The sequence below is a fragment of the Parasteatoda tepidariorum genome, chromosome 8 (genome assembly GCF_043381705.1).
Source record: "Parasteatoda tepidariorum isolate YZ-2023 chromosome 8, CAS_Ptep_4.0, whole genome shotgun sequence".
NCBI lineage: Eukaryota > Metazoa > Arthropoda > Arachnida > Araneae > Theridiidae > Parasteatoda > Parasteatoda tepidariorum.
In genome coordinates, this window is record NC_092211.1 from 24,098,322 (window position 1) to 24,112,374 (window position 14,053).

Genomic DNA, 14,053 nt, shown 5'->3' on the forward strand with positions numbered 1-14,053 from the left:
ACGGAAATCGAGTTGATAGGGAGTAATAAAATTTTTAATTTATTTAGTGAACACCTCCAAATCTCCAAGTAAGAGTTAGAAGGAAATCTCAACACCAGTTGAACCTTCTTGGAGGAAGTAGGCCTGTTTTCAGAAAGTCAGTTGCCCTAGGGCACACAGGACACCCCTCTAAAGTGCTAAACAGCACACTCCTCAGAACAACCTAACTTTTCAATTCTTTATAATTTTGTTTAGTACCACAACCAGGGCCGTAACTACGCCGGGGCAGTCGGGGCACCGCCCCGGGGCCCCGATGGTCAAGGGGGCCCCATATGAAGGGACCACGTGACATTTTTTCTATTTAGTTTATATATATATATATATGAAAGATATTGTGTGAAGATTTGCTAAAATCTTCTTTTTCGCTAGCAGGCTACTTTTGCTCGAGAGCAGGCTACTTCAGCTCGAGAGCAGGCTACTTTTGCTTTCCTCAGTGAAATAGATATCCCACAATTACAAATTGATAATTTGTAAGCTACAAATCGTTTGCGGTCGCCCCCTTTTACATGGTGGACGCTAGGTGAAGGGGGTTTGAACGGCGAGAGGGCCACTCGTCTGGTCAGCAGAAGGGGAGATAAGGAGTGATAGATTTATGAGGAATTAGAATGCAGAACGCCTTATCTTAACAATTTGTTCTTGTGGAATATAACATTTCTTTCAATTTGTTTTTGTGGTATATCTATTTCATTGAGGGACGAAAAAGTTTCTAGTTGCGACCTTGCTCTCAGCCTNAAATTAATTAATGCAGCAATTTATTTAAATTAAATTTTAATACTAAGAAAAGAAAATAATAAAAGTATCAAAAATTTAAAACACTGTTTTTTAACTTTTAAAATCAATGTATATAGATAAAAAAATTAGTTGATTTAAATCAATGATTTTTTTTTAAAAATCATTTGATTTAAATCATGATTTAAATCGTGATTTAAATCAAGCTGATTTAAATCAACGAACCCTGCATTTAATACTAAAAGTTATTGAATCACAAATATTTATTCAGCAAATTTTATCTCAAATATAATACTGGGGGGTGATCTAGGCCGTGTAAACTTGTAACTATGGCTAAAAGATCTATTACTACTGTTCTAACTCCATGGTCAGTTTGGCATGGACGATCACCACATTATCCATTGAAATACTGTTTGTGAGATGATTGTTTCCAAGTGATATTAAAAAGCAAAGGGTCAAATAGTTTTATTTTGTGTGGTCAATCATTTGCATTATAAGTTATTTAAAATTTGTTATTCTTTTCCCCTCTCATTAAGCAAAATAAACAATTTTGATTAAAATTTTCCTAAAACACGAAGGACATTTCTTTGTAAGTAAAACTAAACAACATTTGAATTATTTAAGAAGAATATAACTAAAACTCGATTATCTTTTTTAATTCAAAACAGTTGAAACTCAGAAAAATACACTTGGAATTAACATACTTATTAGAAATATGAATTAAACTAAATATATTTTGCTTTATGTAATGGCAAAATTAAAATGGAGGTCAATTGTTAGCCTGACAGCAATGAGCAAATCAAAGGTGTTTGAATAAGACATAGCCGATTAATATTCACTTCAAACTCATGTTGGCTATTAAGCTGTGTGCATGGAAATACACTTGGTTACACTACTATTTACATTTTTGTTTTCCTTATTTACAATTGATGCGTTATACTGGCTGGAAAGCATACAAATCCTACCCTCAATTCAATGTTGTTTAATAGACAGTTTGGAACAAACATGAATAATGATTAGGAAATTTTAAAGAAACAAATCTCTACATAGAAATCAATACAAACATACGTATCTTTATACTTTATATCACTGTGTTGTGGAATACCTTAAAGTCTGCCTTAATTTTGAAAGAAGTTTTCAGGAAAGGGTACGGCTCTACCGTTCCCCGGCCGTTCGTACCATAGAGTTGAAATACTGGGTAGAGAGAGTAGAATAACCCCCGACCCGTGGACAAGATAAAGTCACGTGACTGTAGCCCAAACTTGCCGTTCACTGAGACCGCTTCGATTCCCGTCCATTCGTTTAGCATTGCGATCGTCTGATGCAATTAACTGTCTGTCTTTTTAATTCAGAAATAAGAATGGTACAAAAGTCCTGAGCATTTTGCTGCACGGAGAAGTTTTCTAGGGACTGTCCGATAACTTTTTACAAGAAAGGGCGACATTTTTTTTCACTTTTTCTATTTTAAAATTGATTTTAAAATTTTTCCGATACTCAGTCATGCTCTGATAATCATGTTTTATTTGCTTTAATAATCAATTACGCTCGTTTTTGCTCACTTTTTTTGCATTTAACATAAGTTTTTATTGTTTCTTAAACTTTAAACTTATAATGTTTAAGTATATTTCAATATATACTCTATTTTTAGCTGAAATAGTTGCAAAGCTTTGCTGGCTTCCTTGGCGAGATACTTTAGCGCCAAGGAACAGTTGACTTTCGGTTTTGTTTTGTTCTCTTTAAATGTCGATATCATTTCTGTATATTCCGAAGATTTTGTATATCTTTACCTCTTGATTACTAAAACCCAATATTTATCTTGCTCTGAAATGTTTCCTTTAAATTTATATATTTAAATAAAAAATGTGGTACATAAGAAATTGTGTTTTTTAAATTACATAGGAATGCTTAAAAAACCAATTATTTGTATATTCTTATGTGTTTGATGAATAATTAAATTCTACGAAATATTTTTAGTATTTAAATATAAAATAGTGTATATTAGTCTCAGTGTTAATTTTCAATAAAATTGTATAATTCTGTTACTATACATAAAATGAATACAAATTATGTACTATTTAGAAAATAAATTAAGGTACATTTAAAATAATCATTAAGTACTTGTTTATCTTCTTTTTATTTAAAAATAGTTGCTATATTGGAAATACTTTATTTTACTAGTATATTAAAGTGTAGAATTAGTTTGATTCAGTGCAACAAATTTAAAAAACATAACATAAAAGTGGCTAAGTTGTATAGGAGTAAATTAGTGCAGTAAATTAGCTCATGTGATGGATTGGTATGAAATAAATTGTTCAGACGGCCAAGGCTAACAACTGGCTGTGGTGCAAAGATTTAACATCCTGAACCTTTCTTGCAAAATTTCAACTGTTTTTACCTTTGTATAGATTGTATATATTTTATTTGCTAGTTGGCTGAAAGATGTAGTTTTAAATGCGCTTACTATTTTTAAGAAAATTACGTTTTTTGTGGAGGGGCATTGTAATTTTCTTAATGTCCATAAAATGATTATGGTTTTTTTATTTGTAAAATAAAATATTTTTAACTGTTACTTTTTAAGTTTCAGGTTTTCTGTATAAAAATTATTAAATATATATTGACCTATAATAGTTGCATAAATTTACCTCATAAAAAGTTGCATAAATTGCAATTTCTATCACAATAAAAGTAAGGTATTTTAATTATAAGTTCGTTATTAGTTTCAATCTACATTTAGTACAAAGTAAAAATTCTAATTGCTTTCTCTTTTATTTAAGTATTTTTCGTTTAAATTTCGAAAGCTTTTCTACTAGTCACTTTGCGTGTACAATTCAATTTTCCTTGTAACTTATGGAATTAGATTGTACATGAAATACAAAGTAAAATTTCTAATTGAACTCTTTTATTATTTTCTTTTATTAGTTTAATGCTTTTAATCTTATATTTTTCTCTATTCGGCACTGAAAACTTTTATATTAGAATAAATATTTTATTTCCTATTAGACAAATTTTTGAGTATTAAGTTAAAATGCAACAGTAGTTAATTTTTGAAAATATCTATTTAAAGTGTCAGGAAAAAAAGAAGTCAAAATTCTAAATTAATGATGTAAATAATCTTTATTACAATAATTAATATTGTAAATAATTTAATGTATTCAATAAATAAAATTCTAAACGTTATTAAATTTAATCAAAAATATGTTTTCTAACTAATCTGTTCTACTAAAAACGGGTTTTATTTTCCTCGAAGCTATTTTTCCCGAAATTTAATATTACCTCTCGAGCAGTCTCTTGGTGAGCATAAATAAAAATGATAAAAGTGTTGCAACATTAACGTTATTTCTAAGCATCGAACTTTTTTCAGACAATCTGTTTAATTTTACAATTTGTTTTATCTAACAGTGATAAAACTTTTAAAACGTAAAGATTAAATTTATTTTTTAAACGAACTTANTAATGTGTTTTTTATACGAAACTCTCATACATATCAGAAGTAATGATGAGAATAAAATGTATAAAAGCAATTTAAACTTTTCATGTAGCCTACACTAGTGCCATATCTACAGTAATTTCTCTTCCTGTTAGTAGTTGATAATTATCTCTTTTCTGAAGCATAATATAAACTTAACAATTTACACATGGATGTGAATAGCAAAATTAAGTTGTCAAAAAAAAACAATTTACATATTGCAATTTAAAACTTAACGTTTTGGGGACATAAAAGAAAAACGTCACAGCACAGCATTATTCAAACCTTTTAATAGTGTATTATTGCAAGACACGAGTAACATTTATAATAAGGAATAAAATTCAATACTCTTTAAATGTTTAAAGATTTTATCAGTTGCAATCACAAACAGAAGTTTAAAGAAAATGATAAATTACTTACTTCATAGCATTATTAATCCACGACGTTTCGCGCTCTCAGTTTCAAATGAAAATAAACAAAACGGTTGAAAAGCCTTGCAGACGCAGGGCAGTGTCACAGGACAGTACAAGGCATGTTGCGCACGCACAAATCAATTCTGACGTCATTGCTTAGAATAGCGTTTTCCCGAGAATGAGGGGAAAAATCAAATATTCCCTGGCAATAGGCTGAGGACCATTGGGATTTGGAATCGTGCACCCCGGAAGTGATAGGACCAATTCTATGGATCCGGTCGTCGGTACTCTGTTTTGCTTTTCCGGAGACCACGTATCTTAGCAAGCAATACTTTTTTTTCTCTTCAACTAAATCACCTGGGGTACAACATTATTTTATGCAATTATTAACTAACATCAATAATCTCAACCTGCATAATTTAAGCTTAACAGATAACGGTAATAGTCTGTAACCTATTAATGTAACAATATAAACTGTAAATGCAACATATCAAATGACTGTTTCAAATATTTCCCGATTGGTACCGTTAATAGCAATTCCCAATAAAACGCGATTCTCAATGAAATGTCTTCGTTTGAAAATTTATTTTCAATTAATATATGCATAGTTTATCCCTTCATTACTTTTAGATAACATAGCACACAGCAAAATTTTATAATTGCAAGATCTCGATATGAATTTGAATATGGAGCTTAAAAACAGAATAGCTGAATTCTAGTTGAAATTATTCTTTCAAAACTAAAAAATACTTACCAAGAAAACGATAATATATTTATTAATAATCAGCACAAATGATACTATTTTAAGTAATTCGGATGATTCTTTATTGTTGTTTTCTGAATTATATATATATACAGAAATGTAAACTATTTTATATAGAAGAATATTCTACAACTATTGCAGTTCTGCATGTTAGAAATCACATTAATTCATTGGAATAAAGTAAGAAATTTTGACTTCACTTTAATTTGTAATGAATTGAAGACAAAAAAAAAATTATTTTACCGTAATACACACAGTATGCGATCCCGAAATCTGAAGTTATCAGTTGCAAGTTTGTTGAGAACAGAAGTTAAAAAATATTGAGATATTGTTCTTCAATAATTCATTCATTCATACACAGATCGCAATTTTGACCTGAACCAGAGAGCGATCAATCTCCAATTCAGTACCCCCAGAGATGTTAATTTATTATGGGAACATAGAGGACATTGTGGCCCGACAAATTTAGCATGCACCAATCACCAGGTACTACGCGGCGAAGATCGAACCCACGACTTCTTGGACATGGGTCCAACGCCCTACCAACCTGGCTATCCTGGCCTTACAATACATACTGTAAGGCTATAATATATATTGTATATAATGTACATTCAGAGGTATATTATATATATATATAAATTACAAGTATAGGATATTACACTTTTAAATTATTTATCAATCAAATTTGTCGTGGAAATTAATTGTGAATGTGAGAAGTAGGGGCACACGAGCAAATAGAAATAATCATAGTGATCGGAGTGATAAGCGGCAACGAATAGGAGATATAACCCCTAGTTATTAAATACTAAAATATTGTTATAAAATTCATAACTGATAGTCTTCAAATAAAATTAGAATGAGCATATTTTTATAATAATTTGAAAACGAAATCTAGTACAAATGCTGTCCAGTAACTTGGATTTACAGTAGATTTTTTTTTAATTCATTATTTTTGAAAGTAAAAAAAATAGTAACTTACAGCTTAAAATTTTAGACCTTTTTTACCTAGTAAGTTTTCTTAAATATTTCGAGCTCTATACAATTCTAATTCTTTTTCTGCAGATTGTTAATGGAACAAACTTTTATTTTTTTATAGCTTTAGAATGACTATTAAAAAGGTTTTAACCTTTACAAACTAGAGAAAGTAGAAAAAAAATAGTGCATGGAGTCCCTCCTCGCGGAAGAAGTTAAACTTCGTAACCTGCGACGTTAATTGTAGAAGAATCAGCAGTCGTAGAAGGATCACTAGTTCTATTCAACGACTCTTTTTCCTGCTCCGCTCGCTTCCGTGCTCTGTAATAACGGTAATATTGTGCATTTTTCCCTCGTGGACCTCTTGAACCAGTGGAAGTGCTTGTGGTTGCCTCATCGTCTCGCCCTGGAAAATGTATTTGTATTAATAATGTATGTGAATGCGTCATAATGTAATTTCAGAAGAGAAAACCTAACAATCAATTGATATTCACAAGAGACGTACCTTGACATAACCTTAAATCCGTCGCATTGTCCGTGGGATTGTTTTCACTCATTTTTTACAATTGTTATCCACTAAATTTGAAAATAAAAAATACTACCCTATTAAATTATGTGTGTATCAAAACAAACTAAAAAAATATTTATAGAAAAACCATACTTTTATGACTTTTATTATTTTTATGCTAGTGAGAACCAGAGCAATATGGAAATGAATGAGGGAAAACTGAATCCTACCACGTGATTTCCCGGCCAATAAAAATGTAGCGTTAAACGTTTAACACAACCTTGTTGGAAGTCGCATAAGAAGTATAACTTCAAAAAGGTTTGTGTTTTTAAATTAAAAACTTGGGAGGTGAATATTTAAGAATGAATAAATTTACTGTTTTCCAATTAGATTTTCCAAGCAGACTCACCGATTCGCGGTGTTTCTAACAGTGTAACAGCCGTAGCTTCTTAAAAATACTACTTCTTAAAAATACTTAAAAATACTCACATATAATGTTTGTCGAGAGTCCCAAAATGTCTAACATTATTCTCAAGTTTCTTAAAAAATGAACTTCTCATACTTAATTAAATGTTAGGAAAATGAAACTAATTCATTTCATGCGTTGTTTAACATGAGATAATCATTGCACTTCGGACAATTCTAACTAACGCACTGAGTAGAAAGAAGGCGTTACTTTTCATGGTAGGTCCAATGAGCTGTAATATAAATTTCCATTATGGGCGTTATCACCCCATATGGTTCCCACAGTTAAACTTTTTCACACTTGTTTTAACTCGCAACCCTTATTATTTTCAACTTCTTTTTTTAAAAGTTTGAAAAAAGTATGTTATAATCTTTGTAAAAGTTTTACCCTGTATAAAAACGACTGTGGATAGCACGCAGTCTTTAGCTTTTTAATAAACATTTTTTTTTCCTTAAATTTGCTTAAAAAAATTTAAAAAGTAGAAGCTGTGCATTCTTTTTTTAAACCTACTATTAATTTTGTTTCATTTCAGCAAATAGTTTTTTTATTTTTTTGTGTTTGCATTTTTAGATATTTTCTGTATTTTAATTATTTTCTGTATTACTAAGAACCCACATGAATAACTTCGGCAGCATTTCCATCAATCTCCATTAATTTTGGTAATCAGCACAAAAATTAACGAATCAACAAATTTCGTAAGATTAATGAGGAAAGTTATACAAATCTTAACCAATCTTTCGTTACCGAACATACAATAGAGCGAAACTCGTGAACTATCTTAAATTTTTTACAATTTTAATAGCCTTAAACTTAAAATTGATGCTGCTGTTATATCAAACCAATTATTTTCTATCCAATCCAGACTCTTAATATGTTTAAGCGACCTATTTCGTTATTAAAATTCAACCAAAAACATACGAAACGCTTTGTTATACCCTTAAGTAATTGAAACGTGCTTCTTCGATTCGATTTCTTCGAACCCGTTTGACACGTTCGATTTTATTTAAATTGTGAGTTTCCTCTTTATGCACCCAAAAGATAACTTTTAATAAAAAGTAGGTGTTACCACTTAAGCATACTCAATTCAGTTTAAGTTGCGGATGGAAAGTAGGCGTTACTCTTAATTTTCAAGTTTCGTTATTCGACTGTGCGTGTAAATTCCTCCCATTTTGGTTTCTCTCTTAGCATTCTCGGATACTATCTCTGCTTTATGAAACTGATACGTCTTACACATAAAAATTAAACTGTTCATATATGCACCCTCTTCGCAATCACATGTAAGTAGCTCTCATCAGCTGATAGGCACACAGATACTCAGACATTTGAGAGTGATACAGGGGTGAAAGCGAGATGGAAAAGAGGAAAGGCTGGTAGTAAAACCATTTCAGTAATAGCTAGTTTTGGGGAGGAGTTTACTTATTCTTTTTTTAAATTTTTCAAGAATATCTACTTTATCTTAGAAAAGAAGCAGTTTTATATATATGCCAGAATTATAAAAGAAATCTTGATAGTTACAGATATTTCATTTTTTTCGGAAAAAAATGCTGGAATGAAATGTTTTACGTACCAGGTTTTTCTCTTTTCCGTCTTGCTATATAAGGGCTTTCACCCATGGAGTGATACGAATTATTCTTTTAGTTATGTTGTAGTTGTTACTTATCTCCAAAGATCTGACGGCGTCAGACTAGATCCATAAATCCATTGACGAGTAAAAAGTCGGAAACAAGGTGAGGAGAAGTGTAAATTTCTTCCCGAAGAAGTCCCAAGCAGCTTAAAATATCTTCAACTGAAGCCTGATGTTGGTGGCATTTTGGACAAAGAGGGCAGGATTTTATACCATAAGAAAAAGTATCCACTTGCAAAGCGTATAAGGCAAGTATTGGTTTTTCTGTTGCATAGAAGAATCAACGACTGTTCCAGCTTACTAGCCCTATACCAATCATAAGTGGGAGGCATCGACCAAATCCTCCCATTTAAGTTGTTCATCTGAGAAAAAAGTTCTAGGTAGGTAAAATCATCAGATGCAGAAGTAGGCAGGCTGCAGTCGTCCTTTGCTAGACAGTCTGCCTTCTCGCTACCAAATAGATCAACATGGGATGGGATCCACTGGAAATGAATATCATGAAGTGAGATGCACTTCCAATTGTGAAGGATAGATATATTTGTCTTTACCACAAATATGAATCCAATTATTAAGATATTCCACTGAACTTCGGCTATCAGTCTGAATCCAAAGATTTCCATAATCATTTGCCCTCAAAATGGCTTCAAGTCCCGCATCCCCTGCTAGTAATTCACTTCTAAAACCGGAACAGAAGTCTGGGTTACGTTGACTAAGAGTAAAAGTTTTGCGAAGTGTTTCGATATAAATGCCACTACCTGCAAGATTGTCAGTTTTACTGCCATCGGTATACAATTTCATGTCACTTCTAGGGATATTATTTATGATTTCCAAGGCTAGTTGCCTAAGATGTTCCGGTAAAGTATTCTTTTTATTGATGGAGTAAGAAAGGTTGTAATGAAAATGAACCCTGGGAAAATCTTCTGTTGGAGTCATGCAGAAATGACGAGAATGTGGTTCAACATTTTTAACAATAGCATTTTGAGACAAAGCCTGACTAAAAGGGCTATTTTTCTTGAGTCTCTAGTGGTTTTCCCAATTGCAAAGATACTGTGAGGTATTGCTTTGAGAGCCATAGCTGTAAAGTTTGCTAAAATATTTTGTAAGGCTGGCCTGTCTCCGAACGTGAAGAGGCTCTAAATCAGCTTCGAAAAGGACTATTTCTGAAGTGCAGCTCCTCTGCAATCCAGTAATTATCCGAGCTGCACTCAGATGAACTTGATTTAATTTTGTCAAGTTGTAAATTGAGGCACAGCAATAGACGGGAAAGTCATATTCAAGAATAGGTCTGATGAGTGAAAGATATGTAGTTCTAATGGTAGAGGCGTCTGCTCCCCATTCTTTACCTGTAATATATTTAAGAATGTTTAAACGTTTTCTTGCCTTCTAAACTTTGTAATCAATGTGTTTGTTACTTGTAAATTCAGGATCAATTATATATCCGAACTACTTTGGGTGCTTTTCATAGGCAAGATTTTGGTTTTCAAACATCAGTTTAGGTTGATAGCTATATACGTGTTTACTTGTTTTAAACCGGGTAGTGATTGGTTTAGCGGCATTAAAGTTGAGTTTAAGAACTTCAGCAAATTCTGACAATGCCTTTAATGAGTCATTGCGTTTAGACTCAAGGATATACATGTCAGCTCCGGAGCACCAAAGAGCAATGCCGTCTGCAGACATACCAATGCGTGTACCAGAAGAGACAACTCTCTCCGCCACAGCCAAGTAGATAGAGAACAGAGCAGTACTTTGTCTGACAGTTTGCGGTGGTGAGCACACAGCCAGTTATGGAAAATGTACTAAAGCCCCTCAGACCAGAATCAGCATATTTATAAACAATAGATTACAGAAATAATTACAATCAATTTAACGTTACCCAACAGAGGTACACCCGTCCTCTGGGTCAACCGACTTATGCCCAAGTGGCCAGCAGAGATGTTGATCTGCTCCCCGATGACATAGATTCCCTAAACGCCGATAAACGTGTAGAAAACACTTTTCAAAAAGTTGCTCGATTTATCGAAATTTTAGAGAATAAATTCGGTAATATCTTTGAACTGGTTGATAAACTAGAAAACGCTGATAGCACAGTAGATCTAATCAAAATTCTTTTCTCAAAATCAGTCCCCTCTAATAATAATAAATGAACAACTCCTTTTTCAGTAAATTTAAAAGCCTTCTTGTTATATCATGGAATGCCAATGGCCTCCATAGTAAAATTAACAAACTTAAACATTTATCAACCAATACTCCCCTGACATATTACTAATCGAGGAAACCAAACGTGTCACTGCTCACTTTTTAAAATACCTAATTATCTAATTTAAAACACCAAGTCACATCAATGGCATACACAAGCCTGTGGTGGAACTGCCATCATCACAAAAGGAATATTAATCATAAACTTCTTGATTACCTTAACTTCAATTATATAGAAGCAACGACCCTTGAGCTATTTTTCTCCCCATCTCAATCTGTTGTCATTTCTAGTGTCTATGTTCCCCCCAACGCACCGGCCGCCTTTATCAGTGACTTTGAAAATCTAATTTCCAATGGTTTGATTAACTCTTTGGTTGGTGACTTCAACGCCACACAGCACATGGAACAATATGATAGCAACCGCCTGGGCACCTCTCTATTCAATTTCAACAACTTAGCTAAATTAAATGTACACTACCCCCCACCAATACCAGGATCTCGAACTTATCAGCTAATACTGTAGACTTCGCCCTTTCTTGAAATTTAAATTACTTCATCAATACTAGTACCTTAAATGTACTCTGTTCTGATCATTTACCTCCCCAGTCGACACCCCAACCCAATTAGATCAATTTGTTGACAGCTTTACTAATTCTATTAACAAGGCTAAGGATGAGGCTTCCTTTTTATGGAGGAAAACAATTACTGCAATGCACCCTCTCATATCAGAGATCTTATCAGAGTTAGAAACAACATCAGGAGGTTGTGGCAACAGTCCCGTGACCCAAATGATGAAGCTCGAATGAATCAGATCAATGCTAAAATTAGGAGAGATTTTCGGGCACACAAGCAATCCTCCGACACCAAATATATCAAAGAGCTATCTATCCAAGATAACTCAATTTGGAAAGCGGTCAATAAATTTAAGGCTAAAAATCTTCATGCATGCATCCCACCCCTCAAACGTAATAATTCTGTCTTCTTCGATGACAATATGAAAGCCAACATCATTGCTGACAGTCTTGAATTGCAGTTTACCAACGACCTTTGCAGGAAATGATGCTACTAACCTATAGGTTAGAGGTGGTATTAATAATTTTCTTTCTTGTAGCTCTGACCCTGACACCCACACCCCGGTCCCTCTTAGTGATGTAATCAACTCCATTAAAAAACTTAAGATTAATAAGGGACCCGGCAAAGATAACATAAATAATAGACTTAACAAAGCACTCTCCCTTAACTACATTCACTATTTAACATGCATCATTGACTCAGCGCTACGCTTATCATACTTCCCCACTGATTGGAAGATAGCAGTCATTATACCTATCCTAAAGCCAGTAAAAGACCCAGCAAAACCAGACATCTATCGACACATCAGTTTACTCTCCTCACTGAGCAAAATTGCTGAGGACATCATCTTGTGTAGAATGAGAGACTTCTGCGATGATAACCACATTATTATCGATGAGCAATTTGACTTTCGCTTTAAACATTCCGCACAACACCAACTCATCATGCTCATTGAATATATACACGAAGGATGGCTTCACAACAAACACGCAGATGCCGTCTTTCTCGATTTAGCTAAGACCTTCGACAAGGTATGGATCGATGCCCTTATCTTTAAATTAATTAAATACAATTTCCCTAGACCACTTATTCTAATTATACGATCCTACCTAACACACAGAAATTTCATGGCCAACTGCAACACCTTTTTCTCCACCTTAAGACCCATTAATAGCGGTGTTGCCCAGGGGAGCAAACTAGGACCCCTCCTATTTTTAATTTTTATTAACGGTATTCCTAGAGATCCTAGTATTCTGACTGCACTGTACGCTGACGATACAGCCATTGCCACACAAAGCAAGTATATCAGCGATATCAACAGGAATATTATTTATCATCTCTACACCATCATTGACTACTTCCAAAATTGGAAACTTGCCCTCAATATCGACAAAACTCAGGCGGTGCTATTCACCAGAAAAAGGGACTACAAGAAGGATGTTATCATTGATAACAACTTCTCTTTCAAATGGGAAACGAATGTCACGTACTTAGGTCCTTAAGTGTCACTATGGATAAAACCCTGACATTTAAATATCATTTTAAAAACATTAAAAACAAATTCATAGCAACAAAATGTACACTTTATCCTATTCTAAAAAAGAACTCCCCCTCAGCACTAATAACAGAATTTAATATTTTTAAATATTTCTCACCCCCTATTAACATATCCAGCTCCCGCCTTAAGGGGGGGGGGGTAAAGACAAATCTTAAACTCTTACAAAATGCTTATAACAAAACCCTCCGCAATATCACAAATTCACCCTGGTATTTCAGGCACAAAAATATTCGTAGTGACATGTGTACGCCCAGCCTTCTTGACTTAAACAAAAATAGCTCTCTTAAGTATTTCCTTAAGAGCACTGGACACTCCAACCCCCTTATATGGTCTTCCTCTAACTACGACCCAGATGACCCTAATTGCAGGAGACGACCTAAGGCCATTCTCCATTACTATGAAAATCTTCAAAACATCGTTTGAGTCGTATTGCTGATTTTTCCTTCCCCCTGACTGGCTCCTCATCTCCTTTATCATCATTTCATCATTACCCTTTTCCACCTGCTTGGGTTGGCCCCCTCCTTCTAGGAATTACTGCGGCTCATTCTGAATCAATTTACTAACACAAGTACTAACAATGCTAATCACTAACTGCTTATTTGTTAATAATTATAAATAATAAATAAATAACAAAAATAATATAAAGTAATTTTTTCAAAGACTAATAACTTCATTTGTTTGCTTATGTTATTACCTGTCTGTGTTATCCCTGTTTTGTGCTGTCCTTCCTATCTTCTTTTTCCACA

At 33.3% G+C, this 14,053-nt stretch overlaps 1 pseudogene; it reads right to left on the reverse strand.

Annotated features, from left to right (window-relative positions):
• Positions 1-9,035: 9,035 nt before the first annotated feature.
• LOC139426345 (uncharacterized) lies at positions 9,036-9,913 on the reverse strand (annotated as a pseudogene).
• Between the last annotated feature and the right edge of the window lie 4,140 nt (positions 9,914-14,053).